This window comes from Alosa sapidissima, chromosome 8, assembly GCF_018492685.1.
Source record: "Alosa sapidissima isolate fAloSap1 chromosome 8, fAloSap1.pri, whole genome shotgun sequence".
NCBI classification, from domain to species: Eukaryota; Metazoa; Chordata; class Actinopteri; order Clupeiformes; family Clupeidae; genus Alosa; species Alosa sapidissima.
Genome location: NC_055964.1, coordinates 10,631,336 through 10,653,489, shown reverse-complemented (window position 1 = coordinate 10,653,489; position 22,154 = coordinate 10,631,336). Strand labels below are relative to the sequence as shown.

Sequence of the window (22,154 nt, the reverse complement as noted above, 5' to 3'; positions counted from 1 at the left end):
ATTCAAAACCATTCGTTCAAAACCTAACACAAAATCAGTTTATGTTTACAGTCAACTAGTATTGACAGCATGCCATGCAATCAACAGATTACAAGTTAAAAGTAAGAAGTGGCTGTGCAAAAACATCTTATGTAGGCATGGATTGATAGGCCTATACATTAGACAGAGTCTTTCTACGACTGTCCCAGCAGGTGGTGCTATGACATTCAAAAGTAACTCTTCGGTGGCATTTCCTCAAATGTTGCTGTTCAGTGTTAGATTATATATACCACAGATAGTCAGGGGGACAATTCTGAAAAGGGCTTCCGTTAAGACTTTTGCGGACATGTTTTGTTACAAGCTGTCACCCTATTTTTTTAGATAGAAGACACCCATAGGGTGGTTGTCAAGCTGATTTTTTTGTGTGACTTGTACAAGCAATTCCAGGCCAATTTTTGCTTTCCTGCTCAACACGAGATGCCAACAATAAATGTGGAATATTTCCACAACCACAAGGATCATATACATCAAAAAGGTATCAAATGAAAGCTAACACTCATGGGCTGTCTGCAGAAGTGTCAGAATGGACATTTATTGTACAGTGTAAGAGACAACAGAAACAGAAACGGTTGATAAAGCATGTATATTAAAGCGATGGTTCGGAGTAATTTCACCCTATTACTTTGCACCATCAGGCAAGTGTTATTTAAATAAACTCCTGGTGTACTTAACTTTCCAATGCCTCGTTTTATGAGTAAAGAACATAGTTATACTACTGTAGAAGTTTCGTACTATTCAGGGAATTATTAGTAGGGTAATTTACGAGATACTCTGTTGGTTCCATAAGTGCCTGCAGAAATTCATTAGTTTCTGACAGCGCTACTCGACCAGGGTTTGACCAAGGGAAAACAGGTTCTGGGAGGGTGTTTGGCTCAGGGTCATGGTGCAAAGGACCCTAGAGTGAAATTACTCCGAACCATCGCTTTAAGGATCTTTGACAGAACTAAGCGATGCTGGGTAACGTCACTTCTGTTGACTTTCAAACAAAACAGAGAGCTAGCTCGCTACTTCTTCCCCCTCCCTCCCGTGCTGCTTCTGTGCAATTGAAACTCTCCTAAACACGCATCTCGTCTGTGATTTGCTGGAACAGTTAGTTATGTTTTTATGGGCTAGGTTTGCCCAGGTTGTTTTTGTTGCCGTATTTGGAGCCTGGGCTGTCCACAAAGATCGCGTTTTTTTACAGTGTATTCAGGACACAGACAACTAGTGGTTGGTTAGGTGATGTTTGCAGTAAGTGACATAAAATGTTTTAGCCTGAAAAACGTGTGGCATCGCTTAGAGCACCTTTAATCCATAAAATTGAGGACCAAAGAATTTTGAACATTTACACCCTAACATTGTGTCTTTCTTAAGATCTTTTACAATACAGTTTATTTAGACAAGACTTTTAGGTGTTTACCTAATTACTCCACCGTGTAATGAGCTATATTATGTTTTGTGTTTCATTGCATGAATCTAAATCCAAATACATTCAACACCAACAATAGGCTGAAGAAAACAGATTTGCATCAACATTTGGCAACTTGTGTTTGGATTTAAATAGTACACCCAGTCATAAACATAAAAAAGAAATACATTTCTAAAATGTGCAAGTTAGTCATATTATCACTATTGTCTATTCTGTATATTATGTCTATTCATGATGCATTCAAACAGGCCAGCCATTTCCGATCTGTGCACTCTAGCAGTTTCAGTGGTTGGCCTCTGATGTTAAACCTATCTGAAAAAAAGTGTTATCTGAGTGGCACACTTCCCTTTCTTCTTTCCGACGTGCTTGAGGCTTGTCAGTTTTCAGCTCTGGTGCATACCTCTGCACTAGACCAGTGCTTGTGTGTTTTACACCATTATAAACACAGCTATGCAGTGATCTCTGTCCAGCTAGGAGCTCCACAGGCTCTGTTTGTACACTAAAAACAGCCTGGCTTGGGTTACTATGTATTTGTTGTTTATTATTATAATATACATCACACTAAGGTAGGGAATTCCACGCATCATCCTTAGCAAACTGTGCAGTCATGTGCTTCTCAGTAGGACAGCAGAGTTTAAAATGAAGAGAGGGAGCTGGAGCACACTGATGGCTTGCAGTCTTTTTATTTCAGTGCAAACAAATATTTGACTGATGTTTCGACACTACTGTGAGACTCCAAGCAATCAGTGTGCTCCAGCTCCCTCGCTTCATTTAAACATATTCATCACACCTTTGTGCAGCCCTGAAACTACTGAGTAGCTCCTGCAGTGGTGTGAGGCGTAAATGAGATGTGAACGAGGTGAACACAGCAAGGTGGAGATCACACCGATACAGATAAATTAATTAAAGCTTACATTTAGCTAGTTGAGTTGAGGTACACTGAATGGACATACTAACCTCAGCTGAAAAAATAGACTGATAGTATGTTCATTTAGCAAGTAATTACAAATAGAACCAACTGAATCCAACATTCAATTTGGAGCAGTTACTCAGGTAGGCAGGTGTCTATTGACTTCAATTCACTCCATTTGAAGGAATTTGTACAAAATCTAAGAAGAGGCTATCTGGATCTTTGGATAATTTAGGTAGAATGAATGTTTAGATTACTGTAACTGAACACAAGCTAATAAAGGATTTAACAACAGTGTGGTGCATCGGTAGCCTAGAAATCTAGACGCGCCCCTAGCGGCCGCAAATTACATTTGCTGCCAGGGCTAGTCTAGCAACTCTCCGTTGGCTTGTGAGCTCCAGAAATCGCAACTTAATCAGGCCAATGAAATCGTGTGTAGAGTCGTTAGGTGGGCTTAACATAATGATTGATGGCAGAGTTGCAACGGTTTGGCTTGAATTCCCTGCTACTTGAAAACATGTTGCTGCTGGCGAACAGTGTGACACGAGTTAAGCTTTTATTAAGTAGGCAAACGTTTGAACTAGCCAACTAGCTCCGCTGGTGGGAAACGCATGGGACTCATAGCGCTGCCGCTGTCCTATTGCGTGCAGAGGGAATTTGAAAGACAACTGATTATCCTGCCCCTCGGACTGAGCACTGTGAACGGTGAGTGTCCAGACCCTACATTTTAATGTGGGTCTGGCTCGTCAGGCTAGTGCATCGGTGTGGTGATAGTATCTTTGGTATAGACCTCTGAAGTTCTCCTACAAAAAAGAACCAAAATGGGCATCTTTGCCCATAAGGAGATCCGGTTGTTAATTGAAACTACCTATGGCAAGTTGCATTGCAAGTTAGCTCTGGGGTAGCAAAAATCTAATTGTGCCGCAGACAAAAGCGTGTTCAGGAAAACATCTGCATTTCAGACTTGTTCATCCCTGCGAGAGTTTAACAGACCTGTGCGATTATTAAAGATCCCCATGTTATTTTCCAATAGGAAAAATACCGGATATCAAAGATGGCTGCTTTTTTGTAGGCGAACTTCAGAGGTCTATTCCTGAGCAAAGGCTGCATCTGTAGGTCCTGTAAGCAGCGAAGACACATAGGCTGGGATGGCTGAATGACGGGGGATTCCTGTAATGTTCTCCATTACCTGAGTGGTGTGCCTAGTTCCTGCAGTGGAAACCTGTCTTTTGAGATGAGTATAGACTTCACCTCAGATGACCTGGGCATTATCTGTTGAATTTGAATCGGTTACTGAAGTGACTGCACATCAAATTGAACTACTCCAGCTTCAGGTGCCTGTCAGCCTTAGTCTCACAGTTGTTGACAGTAGTGGTGGCTGAACAGGAGAAGTATTCCAAGCCAGAGAATCCCATAAAAGTTTCAGAGTGTCTGCACACACACCAGACTCTCATCCCAGTGCCTTGGTGATTCCACTGAGATTTACTCAGGCTTAGTCTCTTGCCTGCTTGTGTCAGTGGTCGAGGCAGACTCCATCAAGTTTAAAACGGTTCCACATTTCAATAGCACTCGCCGTGTCAGCTGCCACTGTCTGTAGCGAAGGGAGAGAGCAGTTACCCCACCCGGCCTCAAACTGGGGTCTCTGGGGTACCAAAGTCTTTGTCTTTAGTCATCACAGTCAGATTCAGTGCTCTCTAGTTAAGTGTGCTTGCTTGCAAAGCAGCACACTTATTGTTCTTTTTAAGTTTTATTAAGTGTGCTTGCAAAGCAGCACACTTATTGTTCTTCTTAAGTTTTATTTTTCCCGTCTCCCTAATTTTTTGTCAGCTCTAGCGCCTAGGCCCTTTGAGACAGAGACACCGTTCCAACTTTAAAACGTCCGGTGAGTACCGGTGTAAGTTGGTCGCGAAGATGACGTCAGGTGGGCGTGTCGCTCGTCCGCCATATTGGATTGAACAGAAAGCGAAACTAAATTTTCACAGGTCACAAATTTGGTCCGAACGCCACGAAACTTGACGTACATCATCGTACATCGTACAGTTTCTGTAAACCTAGGGACAATAAACAGCTATCTCTGTTACAAAAACGAGCTGGTAATCGCTCATTGAAGAGGGAACTATGATAAAAAGATAGTTTTCCTAAAAGCATGGAGTTGACGAAAGAATAAGCAAGCAATGTCACGTTAATGTTAAATAGCCTACATCTGAACGCTAGGTGGCAACTTTGTATTACATTTCACTAGTGTACTTGAAATACGGTGTGAGCTTCACATGTAAGGAAGGTGCAAATATTATGTAATTTATCATGGGAAATTATTGGAAATGTTATTTCTTGTTTATTCTAATTGCAAACCACACACATCCATTCGTAATCACACGTACACTTTTAATACCTTGAAAAGACTCTCATTTCGTTTATTTGATGTTGCCTAGCAACACAGCGTTCAGAGCAAAGATTCTAGAACAGAGCTTCAGAGAGACACGTTTTGAGTTCGTGGCCAAGTACCTAAAATATCGGTTTCCATGTGTATGTGCTGGATGGTGTGCTTCCTTTATGAAATTAAGTGTTTTATAGAGTTACAGACATAATGAGTCATGTTGTAGTGGTCCACATAAATGTGCCCCTTCTGTTATTAGAATGATAAGCGGAGATTTAACATCATTCATTTCTTGTGTGGCTAGAAGCTAGCTAGCTATGTCATAGGGAGGAGATGTTGCTGTAACGTTATGGGATTTATGTTGCTTAGCGTAATGCCATGGTCATTTGATATGAGATGCTTGTACTCGTAACTTCGTCACTCGTAACTTTAGGACTCCTATTTTTTTTTACTAAGAGTAATTCAGGAAGCATTTTAGCCCTAAAAGTAGCGCCTGAGTCTGTGACAGCTTAAGCGAGGACTCCTAATAAGACCGATTCACAAACAATGTTTTGTGGTGGCATTTCATGTCGCGATGTTTTGAAATGCGTCTAACAATCACGAGGGAACAATTTTGCATTGTAGGCATAACTAAGGGATGCAGTAACACCACCAACAACAACCAAAACTAGCCTACTCATTGTTTACATGTACATTAAATGTAACGTTTCATTGTGAATCAAATTAAAAGATTCTCCTCTTTGCAAACGTTGGCATAGGCATATGGTGACAGATTAGTTTAATAATGTTGCTGCGTGAATCACGGTAAGCGCGAATGAAGTGGCCACTTCTTAATGGGAGTCACTGTATGGAAGTAGGCTAAGTAAAATAGAGATGTTTAAAATAAGATAAAGTTAGGATATGCCCGCTTGACAACGGCAGAGATAACTGGCCTTTGGCCATAGCAACCATCCATTTAGAACGACTGGCCTTCATAGCAACCAAGGATCTTAGCTGTGATTCATGTAGCTACAGTATGCATGCAATGTGATGCAAAGTATAGAAAGGTGATGAAATATACAGAGACAGGTCAAGACATATAGTGCAATGTAGACAGTAGTATACAGTTGATTTACAGAAGGTGGTTTAGAGTAATATGAATTAAATATAAATATGTGCAGTGTATTAGCAGTTATCTCATACAATAAGTAGAATAATGTATGTAGATGTAGTAGTAACATTATAATAGTAGACATAATAATATAGATATATGCAGTGTATTAACAGAATATAATAAAACAATAAATATGGATATTCAATATGACAAATATATAACAGATATGTACATAACATACAGCTATGTGCAGTGTGGAAACATTGTCATTGTAGTGCAGAAACAACATTATAAGAGTAGTAAGAATAAGTCTATGTGCAGGATGAATAGTATAAAGATCAGTAGAATAACTATGTATAAATGTAATTACAGTAGGCCTATGTACATTTGTAAATAAATAGAAAACTATGGGTGAGAGGGATAAATTAATTTTATTTAATCGTAAAAGTAAATTGCATTCAATTAAATTGCAATTAAAAATCTTTCCAGTAGGCTTTAATGTCACGCAAAAAGTACAACCAAAGCTGAGCTTGATCAACTAGAACGTCTAAAGAACCAGAACTTGAGTGTAGTTTTTTGCTGGGTCCCAGGCCATGTTGGTCTGAGGGGAAATGAGAAAGCGGACAGTGCTGCTAAGCAAGCCCTCAATGAAGAAGTCACAGAATGTCAAATCCCTGCCCCAGACCTTAAACCTATAATGAACTCTTACATCTCAGTTAAGTGGCAATCTGGAATTAATGGACCAACAACAAGCAAGGAATGTGAATTTTGGCACATTTTCATGATCCACTGGGTCGTTATGGGCCACACAAAATACGGTGTTGCTAAAATTACTCCTATTGTGGCTATTAGAGACATGCGTTCATGAGTATCCAGCTACATTCAATGAGTTAAGTAAAATACATTCACACACACACAAAAAACATCACTAATGTTGTGGACATTCCTTTATTCTGAGATACATCAATAGGCTCTCAAAACAATCCCAAACAGACATAAGGTCTTTATAGAGCAAATCCATATAGATTATTTGTCAAATAAACCAGTAAAACAGAATTAGGGGATGGAATATATAACATTCACACTCATAGCTCATATTTTTAAAATAAATCAGTGAAAAAGTATGCTGACAAACAAGCAGCATTTTAATGCCTTAGTCATATTTCATAATTTCAATTTTTTCTCTAGGTTACCTGATAGCCCAGTTTGAGAGGTGCAAGACGCGTGACATTATTTATTTTTGCAGCCAATCACTGCTGTTGTTTTATTTTATTGATTTGATTTTAGTCATAGAAGTTAAATTCGAAGGCAGGCCACAGGTAAAATCCAACGAACTGCATTCACCCCGCAAGGCAATAGTTGAATAGAGCTTTTGAGGTATTGCCACTGCTCCAACACTGAAAGCAACTGTTAGAATGCTTGGATCAAGCCAGGCTCAGCATAGCGTATGTCACTGTCTGCTCACGTTGGTGACCGGACCAGGGCAAGCACACTTTCGCAGTTCCCGCCGGAAATGCAGTCTAGTTTCAAACCTGTAGCTTGACCGTAACGCCAAAGAGACAGGCTAGTTGGAATGTCAGAGCGCATACTCAACCATAGTGGCGTCACACTGACCTTCCCTTCGGGAAACATGCTCATGCACTTCACACGCATTGGCATCACTCTCGCTCACCACTGGCGCCTTAATGCAGGGGCTTACCTGGGCTTCAGCCCAGGGGCCTCGACCAATGAGGGGCCTCCTAATAATGATAATGATAATCAATAATAATAAACGGCGTGTCCGTATTCGCGGCGTCATTAGCCTACTCTGGAGCTAGCCTAAATAATTGAGCACATCGTACTGCTCTACAATTACGTCCATGCAGAGGCCCCCTTTGTCTTCTCCAATTCTAAAGTGTAACAAAATGTAACAAAACGTAGGCTAATAAATCCCAACGGGTGTAGAGGAGCTACAGGAGAGGCTGAAACTGACTGACAAACTTATCATACAAACTCTGGAGATAACGTGGGTAGGATTGAAGCAACGATAAACGAATGACGTGGATTCCTGTAACTGTCCATGAAAACAGAAGGCATATAGCAGGTAAATATCGTAGCAAATAGCCTGGAAATGAAACGGCTTTAAAAACATGTAGCCTATTTCACTTGTCTCATTGGAGTGAACGCAGAACATGGGCTATGGCGCAAAGAAATGAATTAGTGATCTGCATCTCCGTTCACCAACAGCTAAGTTTGTGCTAACCCATTCGCACATATAATAGTCTAGGCTATGTTATGTTTTCTCCAACGTTAACGTGAGATATGTCTCCATGTAGTGTAGTGATAATGCATAAGGTAGCCATGTTCACGTCACATGAGCCAGCTTGTTCTGTAGGCTAAAAGTATTTCTGTCCCTCCCAAACTGCGTTAAACTGGTGTGTTAAGTAGACAGAATTTCAAAAAAACTCCTGGGGAACCTCCCGACACGACAAACACATGCACTTTTGAAAAGCTTTTAAACGTCCATATGTGTAGGGGGGGGGGCCTTAAAAAACATATAGCCCAGGGGCCTCGGGTGGTATTAAGGCGCCCCTGTCGCTCACACATCCACCAGCCATACTTATCCCATTGCAGGGTGCCCCACACACACAAGTGCTTCACCCCATCTCTGAGGTCCCACTTCTGACACCATATTGTCACAACCACCTGACTCAAAGTAGCTGTGACATTAAATGGGAGACCACACTGTAGCGATATGTTCAATAATGTATACGTTTATTTTTACATTAAAAAGATAAGGTCAGTGCAAAGTATGTCTTGGGGTGATCAAACAAAAGTGTAAAACGCGACGTCGGTGTGAGGAGCGACTGGCTGAGGCTCTCCCCAGCAGAACAGCCACGGAGTGACCAGGAATGAGCGTCAGAGGGTCAGAGCTGAGGCCGAGTCAGTTACCCATGAGGTCTTCTTTATAGGGCCACCCATTACTCCCAGCACCAATGGGCACACTCCATGATCTGCAGATTGGTAACAAGGCAGCACAGACGACAGGGGCAGAGCCCCAACAGGCATTAGAAAAGGTGTAATACTGGGAATGACCAGCAGGGCCTTAACAATATGTAGCGAAAGGAGAGAGCAGCCACCATACCTGGCCTTGAACATGGGTCTCCGGGGTACCAAACCTGCAGCTTGACTGCAACGGCAAAGAGCCAGGCTCATTGGTATGGCAGTCAGAGCGCATACTCAACCATAGTGACGGCACTGCGTCACATCGCCATGCGGTCCAATCCCATCATGCTGGTATATAATTTGCTCAAATCAAGACATTGGTTGACATGTTCTGCTGCACATTAACACCTAAACTTTAGAGTGGAGACTCTGGAGACTTCTGGAGAAAGATGACTTGAATTCAACGATACACTGTAAATGTTGGTTGGTAATGGTCAGTCTTGTTTATCATTAGACCTTTTAGGCCAGCTTTGCAAGGCAGCAGATCTACAGCAAATAATCATCCCAGAAGAATCTGATGATTCATGTGATTGAACGCCACAAAAGCATTGCTAGCTGACCATGTGTGTGAGTAGCTTGAATGCCCTTGTCTAATTTGATGCATTTGTATGTATCAGTCCCTGAAACTATGTGAGCCATAGATCGGCTACTTTACTGAATACCCAAGGCTTGCCAAAACACACACTGGCACGACATCATGAGTGAGATCATCTTGAGGCCTGACACGTCCACAAATCTTGTTAACATGACGTTAAACTGTGTAAAGTCATCAAATCCTTACATGCTTATAGGCCTGTGCGGCAGTGCCTACCCTACTTAATGGGTATAGTGTGTGCTTTGACGAGGCATAACCATGGCCATTCAGGAAATAAGAAAAGCTGTTTGCACCTGTCTGTGCAGGAAATAAAGATAAGTGTGAGAGCGAGGTGTGAAAGTTAAAGTGTTGTGAGGGTCATTCAGTGATGTCTGTGATGATGTTGTGCAGTTCCCTTTTAATCTTCATACTCTCTCTCGGAGGTAATCATTATTCTTATAAATTATTCTTTATGATGTACATTTTGAAATGTAAAACCTGAATACTGAGCATACTCTGTCTTTCTGTATTAGATGTGAGTGCCGCTGACACTGTATTATTAGTCTATACAAATGTATCTGCTGAAGTTGACCAGGGAGAAGATGTCCTCCTCCATTGCACATTTAACAAGGGAAAACCACCCAATGGAGACATAACAGTCATTTGGCGCTCAGAGGAACGATACAAAGGGCCAATAATTTTTCAATGTTTAAAGAATTCAAACTGTTCCAGTTCAGCTGGTCGGTTTTCATTAATGGGAAATCTAGAGAATAAGAATGCCTCTCTCCTGATGAAGGATGCTAGGAAGAGCGATGAAATGACATACTTTTGCCGTGTGGAGCTGACTGGCTCAGACAAATACACTTCTGAGGGACTACATCTTAAAGTCACAGGTAAGAAAGAAAGATTTCTATTTATTCCACTGCTTGGTTGAATTTCCCATTGTCCTACGTAATTTAGAACGACCATTAACCGTATGTTATTTGCACACCTACACTGTATGAAGTAGATCCATTTTTTTGGCCGTATCACACTTGTATATTAATTCGCCGAACTCGTTGTGAAGTTTAAATGAACCGTCACGTTGCATACGTAAAATGCAGACGTTCAGAACATAGTAACATTGTAGCATATGACGGAGGTGGCTTTTAGCTCATAGACTGTATATATAGTTCTATATATACAGTCTATGTTTTAGCTAGATGGATGACAGCAGGCTAGGTAAAATAGCGATGTTTCAAAGCTAAAGTTCATCAGAATCTTGAGATACGCCCGCTTGACAACGGGAGAGATAGAACTAACGACTGGCCTTTGGCCGTAGCAACCATCCATTTAGAACTAGTAACCAAAGATTTGGCATGCGAAAAAGAAAAAAAAAAAAAAAGTGGGTTTTGCTTCAGGTCGAAGCAAAACCCCTCCGCTGCGCGTCGGGGTTCTGTTCTCCCTGTCGGGACTTATTATGACCGCCGCTTCGCTGCGCGGCGGTCATATAGGTTTAGTCAGATTTTTTTTTTTTTTTTTTTTTTTTTTTTTCTTTTTCGCATGCCCAAATTTCCGTCAATGATTCCCGGGACACTGAAAGACCGGGGTACACGAAACTTGGTGGGCATGTAACCCCACATGGATAGCATGGAACCATCGTTTTTCGTTTTGATCTGTAGCCCCCCCGCTGGACTGGACCCCCCGAAAGGAGGGTAGGGCAGACACAGTTTTCTGTGAATATCTCGAAAACCGTAGGGTTTAGGAGGACCATTTTTTTTTGTATGTTGATCTCAAGGGGCCATGTCAACCCATTCCATAACCACTCATTTCATGTATAGCGCCACCTAGTTAAACACAAAAAAGTAAAAATGAGGTGTTGTAATTGAAGGTATCTGTGACCTAACATAGTCAAAACTGCACGAAATTGGAATTGTAGGATCATTATGACACCCTCTGTATGCACGCCAAGTTTTGTGGAATTCCGTTCATGGGGAGCCACACAATAAATTAATTTATGTTACTATACACCAACTGGCCTGTAGGTGGCCGGAGACAGTTTTCTGTGAATATCTCGAGAACCGTAGGGCCTAGGAGGTCCACCTTTTTTATGTATGTTGGTCTTAAGGGGGCATGTCAACCCATCCCATTACCACTTATTTCATGTATAGCGCCACCTAGTTAAAAATTAAAAAGCAAAAAATTAGGTGTTTTCATCACAATATCTCTGGCTGACAAGGTCAAAACTGCACGAAATTAAAAGTGTAGGATCATTATGACACCCTCCGAATGCATGCCAAGTTTTGTGTACTTTCGTTCATGGGGGGCCTTACAATAAAATAATTTATGTGTACATTTAGTGACGTACACCAACAAGGATTCCCGGGACACTGAAAGACCGGGGTACACAAAACTTGGTGGGCATGTACCCCCACATGGATAGCATGGAACCGTCATTCTTCGTTTTGATCTGTAGCCCCCCCGCTGGACTGGACCCCCCGAAAGGAGGGTAGGGCAGACACAGTTCTCTGTGAATATCTTGAGAACTGTAGGGCCTAGGATGACCAATTTTTTCCGTATGTTTGCCTCCAGGGGTCATGTTAACCCATTCCATGTGCACACATGTGCATAAACAGATACACACGCACACACATACATTTACAGTAATCATACGTATGACACATACTCACACAGTAGACATATGTACGCATGCATGCACATGCACAAACACACATACGCAGGCAAACACACAAGCACGCACATACACACACACCCACACACATAAACATAAATTTGTACACGCACACATGCACATAATTCAAGAATTTTTCCCGTCATCTACTCCCTGAATTTTTGGTCATTGATACCCGGGACACCGAACCACCGGGGTACATGAAATTTGGTGGGTATGTAGCCCCACTAGACTTTTACGGAAAAATTTCATTTCGACCACCACCAGACCCCCCCCCCCCCCACCCCCACCCCCCGGACTGGGCCCCCCGAACCGCAAAAAAAAAAAAAAACAGTTTTTCCTAAATAACTACCTGAACCGTGGCACTGAGGATGAAGAATCTTTTATGGTATGTTGGTCTCAAGGGCCCACATCAACCTGGCTCATAATCTCATTTGTGATTTGCACCCCCACCCCCCGGTAAAAAATGAAAATGCAATATTATTTTGCTTTAATTGCCCCTATCTTCAGTTAAGATGTTCAGAACTGTACCAAATTTTATGTGTATGATTGACCTGGCATTCTCTGGGGGTATGCCAAGTTTCGTAGAATTTCATCCATGGGGGGGTCTAAAAAAATTAGGTTATGTGTACATTTAGTGACTGTACACTCATTGGCCTGTAAATGGCGGTGCACACATATACACATGCACACACACAGGCACCCACATACTATCGGTATTAGAACGGCCGGTACATAATTACAAATTCAGTAGGATTGAAAGAAAGCCAAAATAAATATTCATCATCATCATCATGGCTGCATTTTCAGTATTGGCGATAAGTAGTCGTTTGTCCACTAGATGGCGCATCGTTGCAGTGAGACGTAATTTTGTTGGAAGTTAAAAGTGGGTTGGAAAAAACAATGGACGCTTCCTACAAGGACTGTAATTTACCGCAGCGGACATCTAATAAGGATAGGACGATGTTCACATGAAGTGTAATTCCCATTTCTTCTTGAAGCCGAAATAAATCTGAGGATGTTTATCGGACATGCTTGGTTTTTACTGCAGGTACGTTAATCTTGTAATATCAATAAGGACCTAGGTAATGTTACCGTTAGCGTTAGTTGAGTGATTTGAGTTGATTGCATTTGTAGAAAACTATAAATGCGGTTATACCAAGCAAATTGATAGCAGCACTGTTTGTATCTTTCGACTGTCATTTATTGCATGTGCTACAAAATCATTCTGTGCAATGGAAGAGTTACCAACGTTACACCGGTCTGATACAGTTTTGCCTATACATGCGTGAGACTGAGACGCCTGTTTATTTTGTTTTAAGTGCTTGCATGGTGTGAGAGGGGAATCGATGTGCTTTGATTACAGCTTGGTAGTTGTAGTCTTGTGAAATTAAAAAGCACGTGTGTGTGAAGTATCCAAACAATGACACCTTCATTTCATTATGGCTGCTTTAGCAACACACCTTAAGCTACTGTGTAGTGGGTCCCATCTAGAAGTGGCTACTTCATTCGCGCTTTCCTTGACTCATGGAGCTGCTTGAATGTTATTACAATTTTTCGCCACGATATGGCAGTTTAAGTCCGCTTGATACTGTAAGGCGTAAGCCATTGGTTTCCAAAGGAGATTTTATTTGTGTCGCCAGCATAGCCTATTGACAATTTATGTTGTAAATAGGCCTACCTTATAATCCTACCTGTAGCTTAGGGAAGCTAACAGCTTTCTATTAGGATCTAGTTTGTTAATTACCGTTTTGTCATAACTCCCTGATGCATTTTTGCATTTAGAATAGCCAGAGCGTGTATATCTCAATCGGAAAATTAAACAATATCGGGTGCCTATGGACTAGGCTGGGTGAACCCAGCCTGATCTGCCCGCTATTTATTTTTTGATTTCTTAAAAGATTGAGCTTGGTCTGATGAAAGCCAGACTAGCCATGGACCTCAGTTACACAATGCAAGGGAACATGAATCAGCCTATATTTGCACGAACAATAACGGACAAAAGCTCTTCAACTTTGGCCCGTTAACATGTGTATGAACAGTCTAGCGACACATTTCATCAAGGCCCATTTGGACATGTCAGTTATTTGCACCACTGGTTAGATGTAAAACAGCATTTTGTTTCAGACTAGGCTACTGTTACTTAATTTGTGCATTAACAATAACGTTTCAGACTACTGTTACTTAATTTGTGCATTGACAATAAAGTATTACATGAACTAAAGATAACTAAAATCTTATGTAGAAGAAGAAACATTCACAAAAAATCCATCCATCCAAAAATGACCTTTGTTTTTGATAGCTGTTGAAAACGGCATGGAACTGACAGAGATGTTTTTGTTTATAAATACACAAAAAATAAATAAATAAAGAAATAAATAACATTATGCTGATACCTTTTGCTTTTCCCAAATACAATGTAGCCTACAGGTGTAAGTGACCTTTCATCAATCCAGTTGCAATGGATGAACTGTGATGAACTGCCCTACTTGTGATTGTTTAGAGATTTTAAAGGTTTTATAACAATGCTACATCTTCTTTGGCTATTCTACAATCTATTCACCTTTTCAGCACCAGTAGGCTACTTTCTGTGCAGCCGCACACACACACTCAGGCATGCCAAACAAGCATACACAAAAGTTTCAAGAGTGGGGGATGGAGTAAAATATGGAGACAAATTGAAGTGTGATTTATTTTCGCGGAACGGATGTACAGGACTGAGCGGCGGTCATATTTTTTACCGCTATGCGGTACATCTAGTTTTCTGATAATTACCGGCGGACAATACATTATCCCTTACATAATAACCTCTAATCAGGGTATGATGTGATGCTTATTTCTCTTGACTGTAACTTATGTTATGGGCCCTCTCCCAAAGCTATATAAGAATCTGTCATCTTGTGACCGTGGGGCATAGGCTATAGCACAAGTTCTATCTTTCTGTCTTTTTCTCTCAGATTTCTGCCCCCGCCAATCAGGATCTGATGTTCAGAGCAAATATAGGTCTACGAGTACCATGTCTTTTATTTAGAATGAGACTGGCTTGGTAGGACATTAGGAAACATCATACACAGCAGACCACATTTACTATCACAACCCTGTGAAATGATGGTTTACCTCAAGCAATGTATGTGCTTTTAAAACATAAAGGGGCTGGTTTGCTGTGCATGGATTAAGACTAGTCCTGGACTAAACTAGATGTACCGCATAGCGGTACAAAATATGACCGCCGCTCAGTCCTGTACATCCATTCCGCGAAAATAAATCACACTTCAATTTGTCTCCATCTTTTACTCCATCCCCCACTCTTGAAACTTTTGTGTATGCTTGTTTGGCATGCCTGAGTGTGTGTGTGCGGCTGCACAGAAAGTAGCCTACTTGTGCTGAAAAGGTGAATAGATTGTAGAATAGCCAAAGAAGATGTAGCATTGTTATAAAACCTTTAAAATCTCTAAACAATCACAAGTAGGGCAGGTCATCACAGTTCATCCATTGAAACTGGATTGATGAAAGGTCACTTACACCTGTAGGCTACATTGTATTTGGGAAAAGCAAAAGGTATCAGCATAATGTTATTTATTTATTTATTTTTTATGTATTTATAAACAAAAACATCTCTGTCAGTTCCATGCCGTTTTCAACAGCTATCAAAAACAAAGGTCATTTTTGGATGGATGGATTTTTTGTGAATATTTCTTCTTCTACATAAGATTTTAGTCATCTTTAGTTCATGTAATACTTTATTGTCAATGCACAAATTAAGTAACAGTAGTCTGAAACGTTATTGTTAATGCACAAATTAAGTAACAGTAGTCTGAAACGAAATGCTGTTTTACATCTAACCAGTGGTGCAAATAACTGACATGTCCAAATGGGCCTTGATGAAATGCGTCGCTAGACTGTTCATACACATTTTAACGGGCCAAAGTTGAAGAGCTTTTGTCCGTTATTGTTCGTGCAAATATAGGCTGATTCATGTTCCCTTGCATTGTGTAACTGAGGTCCATGGCTAGTCTGGCTTTCATCAGACCAAGCTCAATCTTTTAAGAAATCAAAAAATAAATAGCGGGCAGATCAGGCTGGGTTCACCCAGCCTAGTCCATAGGCACCTGATATTGTTTAATTTTCAGATTGAGATATACACGCTCTGGCTATTCTAAATGCAAAAATGCATCAGGGAGTTATGACAAAACTGTAACTAACAAACTAGATCCTAATAGAAAGCGGTTAGCTTCCCTAAGCTACAGGTAGGATTATAAGGTAGGCCTATTTACAACATAAATTGTCAATAGGCTATGCTGGCGACACAAATAAAATCTCCTTTGGAAACCAATGGCTTACGACTTACAGTATCAAGCGGACTTAAACTGCCATATCGTGGCGAAAAGTTGTAATAACATTCACGCAGTTCCATGAGTCAAGGAAAGCGCGAATGAAGTAGCCACTTCTAAATGGGACCCACTACACAGTAGCTTAAGGTGTGTTGCTAAAGCAGCCATAATGAAATGAAGGTGTCATTGTTTGGATACTTCACACACACGTGCTTTTTAATTTCACAGACTACAACTACCAAGCTGGAATCAAAGCACATCGATTCCCCTCTCACACCCTGCACGCACTTAAAACAAAATAAACAGGCGTCTCAGTCTCACGCATGTATAGGCAAAACTGTATCAGACCGGTGTAACGTTGGTAAATCTTCCATTGCACAGAATGATTTTGTAGCACGTGCAATAAATGACAGTCGAAAGATACAAACAGTGCTGCTATCAATTTGCTTGGTATAACCGCATTTATAGTTTTCTACAAATGCAATCAATCAAATGGGCCTCCATCACTCAACCAACGCTAACGGTAACATTACCTAGGTCCTTATTGATATTACAAGATTAACGTACCTGCAGTAAAAACCAAGCATGTCCGATAAACATCCTCACTTCATCCTCACTTACACTTCATGTGAACATCGTCCTGTCCTTATTAGATGTTCGCTGCGGTAAATTACAGTCCTTGTAGGAAGTGTCCATTATTTTTTCAACCCACTTTTAACTTCCAAAAAAATTACGTCTCACTGCAACGATGCGCCATCTAGTGGACAAACGACTACTTATCGCCAATACTGAAAATGCAGCCATGATGATGATGATGAATATTTTGGCTTTCTTTTGATCCTATTGAATTTGTAATTATGTATCGGCCGTTCTAATACCGATAGTATGTGGGTGCCTGTGTGTGTGCATGTTTATATGTGTGCACCGCCATTTACAGGCCAATGAGTGTACAGTCACTAAATGTACACATAACCTAATTTTTTTAGCCCCCCCCCATGGATGAAATTCTACGAAACTTGGCATACCCCCAGACCCCCAGAGAATGCCAGGTCAATCATACACATACAATTTGGTGCAGTTCTGAACATCTTAACTGAAGATAGGGGCGATTAAAGCAGAATAATATTGCATTTTCATTTTTGACCGGGGCGGGGGGGGGGGGGGGGGGCAAATCACAAATGAGTGATTATGAGCCAGGTTGATGTGGGCCCTTGAGACCAACATACCATAAAAGATTCACAGAGAACTGTGTCTGCCCTACCCTCCTTTCGGGGGGTCCAGTCCAGCGGGGGGGCTACAGATCAAAACGAAAAACGATGGTTCCATGCTATCCATGTGGGGTTACATGCCCACCAAGTTTTGTGTACCCCGGTCTTTCAGTGTCCCAGGAATCCTTGTTGGTGTACGTCACTAAATGTACACATAAATTATTTTATTGTAAGGCCCCCCATGAACGAAAGTACACAAAACTTGGCATGCATTCAGAGGGTGTCATAATGATCCTACACCTTTAATTTCGTGCAGTTTTGACCTTGTCAGCCAGAGATATTGAGATGAAAACACCTAATTTTTTGCTTTTTAATTTTTAACTAGGTGGCGCTATACATGAAATAAGTGGTAATGGGATGGGTTGACATGCCCCCTTAAGACCAACATACAAAAAAAAGGTGGACCTCCTCGGCCCTACGGTTCTCAAGATATTCACAGAAAACTGTCTCCGGCCACCTACAGGCCAGTTGGTGTATAGTAACATAAATTAATTTATTGTGTGGCCCCCCATGAACAGAATTCCACAAAACTTGGCGTGCATACAGAGGGTGTCATAATGATCCTACACTTCCAATTTCGTGCAGTTTTGACTATGTTAGGTCACAGATACCTTCAATTACACCACCTCATTTTTACTTTTTTGTGTTTAACTAGGTGGCGCTATACATGAAATGAGTGGTTATGGAATGGGTTGACATGGCCCCTTGAGATCAACATACAAAAAAAAAATGGTCCTCCTAAACCCTACGGTTTTCGAGATATTCACAGAAAACTGTGTCTGCCCTACCCTCCTTTCGGGGGGTCCAATTCAGCGGGGGGGCTACAGATCAAAACGAAAAACGATGGTTCCATGCTATCCATGTGGGGTTACATGTCCACCAAGTTTCGTGTACCCCGGTCTTTCAGTGTCCCGGGAATCATTGACGGAAATTTGGGCATGCGAAAAAGAAAAAAAAAAAAAAAAGAAAAAGAAAAAAAAAAAAAAAAAAAAAGAAAAAAAAAAAAAAAATCTGACTAAACCTATATGACCGCCGCTTCGCTGCGCGGCGGTCATAATAAGGAGATCTCCATTGAGAGTAATGATCTTAGTCCAGGATTAAATTCAAATCCATATGAAACTGTCTGTATATTATGCAAAGTGGACTACAGAGTTAAATTCATTCCATATGCTCACAATGTAACAAAATGAATCAGTTGAAGATCAGACTTGAAGGGCCCTATGACTGCTGGGAAAAGTACAAGGTCAGTCTATGAGTAAAATTCTCGTACATGAAATAACAGCATCTAGCGATGGATTACTGAACGGGCCTACTGGGGGCCCTGAAGCCCAAGACTCGCAAGCCTACTATGTTCTCCACCCATGATGTCTGAATGGGGCCCCTCAATCAAATAACTCTGGTTATGTTATGTGATATGTCTTAATAGGGGCCCTCAATCGTATGACATGGTTTATGTTGTTCATCCCTGATATCTGAATGGGGCCCATCAGTCAAATAATACAGGTCACGCTACAATATGTGTGATAATCATGCTTTGTTTGCCTCTTTCTTTTTTAAACTATTAATGGTTATGTAATCTAAGGCTAACTGCAAGTCTAAATCTGTCCATTTCTTTCCACAAAACTCAGCAGAGGTCATCCACTTGAGGGGTTATTTTTTCAAAAATGTCTTCCAGGGGACCATATCCCTGAACCCCCTAGATTAGCTGATGTTACCAACTTTCTGAGGCGGGCAGGGGGAACCCCTTAATGTCTGTGCCCAGGGGCCCAGTGGTTCATATTCCATCAATGACAGCATCATGTGGTGTGAGACAGCTTTTAGCGGACCCATCAATGTTTGTGCTTACGATCTTTCTCATGGTATTAAACAGATTTTACGTAGTTATTAAGTCTAGTTAGATGTTGCACTTTGCACTTTGCTCAGCATTTAAATTAGGCCCCTAAGTCAGTAAATAAGCCATTACAAGGAATAGTCATGGAGCCTTTGCAGCATACAGTCCCTCCAGGATTTTACCATCCTATGATAATGCAACAGTAATATCAGTGGAACTGCAGTTGGGTTGTTTTATTTGATTTGCCTTGATTTGCCTTTACTTATTCAAAATAACACAAAAGCATTTTTATATAACCTGAAATATAAAATAATGAAATATACGCCTTGTGAATGGAAGTGGATATTGTGAAATAAAAGTTGAGTTTTAGAAACTCCTTGTGGCTGCAATAGAAAATCACAAAAACCCTGCTAAAATACTCATGTGTGCCTTAACAAATCAAGAGGCCATGTCTGTAAAATAAATATTGTTTAAAATGACCTGCTTCAAACAATCATCAATAGGTTTCAAATATGCATCAATCTTAATTCCAACAGAGCCTTCAAAGCTTCACAGTATCTTTGTTCGCATTGACGAATATGGGAGACAGTTTGTGACGTGCACAGTCACTGGAATCCCACCTCCTTCTGTGATGTGGGTAGAGCCAAACATAACATCAGCTCCAGTTGTGGATCAATTGAGTGGCTATGCAACTTCATCTTCAGTTCCAGCCCAGGTCTTTAATGCCACATACACCTGTCAGATCAGTACTAAGAAAGGGAATCAAAGCCGCTCAATTGTCCCTACAAGCTTATACAACAATATGCCATGTGACAATATGAAAAACAGCCAATATGATTGGAAGTTGATCTTGATTCTGATCATTTGTGGTGTCATTCTTGGTGTCTGTCTTGCTGCCACTACATTTGCCATATGGCGTCTTAGAGGTGAGTTATAAACCATGTACAGTATTATTAAATGTTCCTGAGGATATTACTCATTACTTGATTAATACATTAAGTTACTATTATGTATTAAAGGGACACCAGGCAACGTTTTCGTGTTAATTAATCATCTTCGTAAGTCGGTATATGGTTAAATGACTCATTAAAGGGCAAATGAAGACTCTCTCGCCGCCCCTACTGTCTGTAGGAAGAATATCCCACTTGCAAGTTCGGTGTATCCTACCCGCCGACCTTCAGTCTCACAAAGTCTCAGACATCGCGAGAAGGTGGATCAGTTTACATCCTGCATCCCCAGCACAGAGGCAGGCTAACGAAACCCAAGCGATTGTTGCAAACGTGTGTATAATGGCAGAGCCGGCGAATAAGCAGCGAAAACCCTTGACGGAAGATGCAAAGAAAAGGAAAAGAGCTTTAGACCGAGCGAGGGCTCGCACATGTATCGACACATACAGACGGTAGGGGAGCTTCATAGAGAAAAAGCATCAGGCTTGCCTGGTATCCCTTTAATCAATATCAAATGTACAGTATACACAAATTCAAGAAATGTTTGTCACTAATGACGCGCATGATTAAATCATAACTGAAGGCAAAACAAAAGAACCTGAGGTGCAGCCCACATATGGCAATGTGTTACCACCACCCAGGAAACAACAGAGGTAGGTTGATTTCTAATTGATTGATTAAAAGCCAGTTGGACTTTTATGGAACCTTCAAGTGAAATACTTTGTGTTTTACAGGACGAATATCTACAAAGAGATGAACTAGCCATTTATATCCAAAGGCAGTTGGATAAAAGACATTATTTAGCATACATTTTTTTTGTTTTGTTTTGTATGACTTTGTGCATCTCACTATCTCTCTCTCTCTCTCTCTCTCTCTCTCTCACACACACACAAACATACTCTCACGTTGCTTTTAAAAGACAATTGTCTGTAATATTTTGTATTATGCTGATATTTGGACATTTTCTTGCCTTGAAAAATATATATTTTCAAAACAGCACTTGAAGCATCTTTCTTGGAAAGTAACCCTCAGAATTCGGAATCTTCAAAATTTCAGCAATTCCAAAATTGTAAGTTCCAGTAACTTTCACTAGGTGGCAGTGGTTTCATGGCTCTGGTTTCTAACACAGATCTCAGAGTTGAAGATTGAAATGCTTGTAGTAGACAGTTAAGCTACTGCCTCTGCTTAGAGAGGTTTGAGGAATGTCTGTTACTATAGGATAACAGTTATGCTAATTTCCAATATTCCACCAAAAACAATTGGTTACACTTGACAATATCCACATGAGTGACATGACACTGTCATGAACATGTCATAAACAAGTCATAAACGTTTCTGTTATTAAGTGACATTCGGGTTTTGTCATAACAAGTTAGGTGTAGGTGAATGACCTTTGGCCATGAATGCACTGGGCCATTGGTACTGCACACCGTGGTGAAATGTTTGGGTTAGGTTTAGGGTTAGAGTTAGGATCAGGGTTAGAGGTTAGGATTAGGGTCAGGGTTAGGGTTCATGTGTCATGACAGTCAGAGGTGGGCACAAATACATCAAAAACTATTTTGTTACAAACTACAAATACTGGCTCATAAAATGTAACAAAAAATACAAAATACTGATGTGAAAAATGTATTTAATTAAAATACAAGTAATTAGTCATTTGAAAATACAAAAATATCCACACAATAATAAGGTATACCAACTTTTTAAAAAGAAACTACAA

General features: G+C 40.7%; 1 long non-coding RNA gene across 1 annotated transcript; it reads left to right on the top strand.

The window, feature by feature from the left end:
* The first annotated feature begins 10,175 nt into the window (after window positions 1-10,175).
* On the top strand, window positions 10,176-21,271 carry LOC121715797. Its single transcript, XR_006033682.1, has 4 exons — window positions 10,176-10,279; window positions 20,024-20,413; window positions 21,018-21,087; window positions 21,169-21,271. It is a non-coding gene; the product is annotated as an uncharacterized LOC121715797 (long non-coding RNA).
* Window positions 21,272-22,154: the final 883 nt, after the last annotated feature.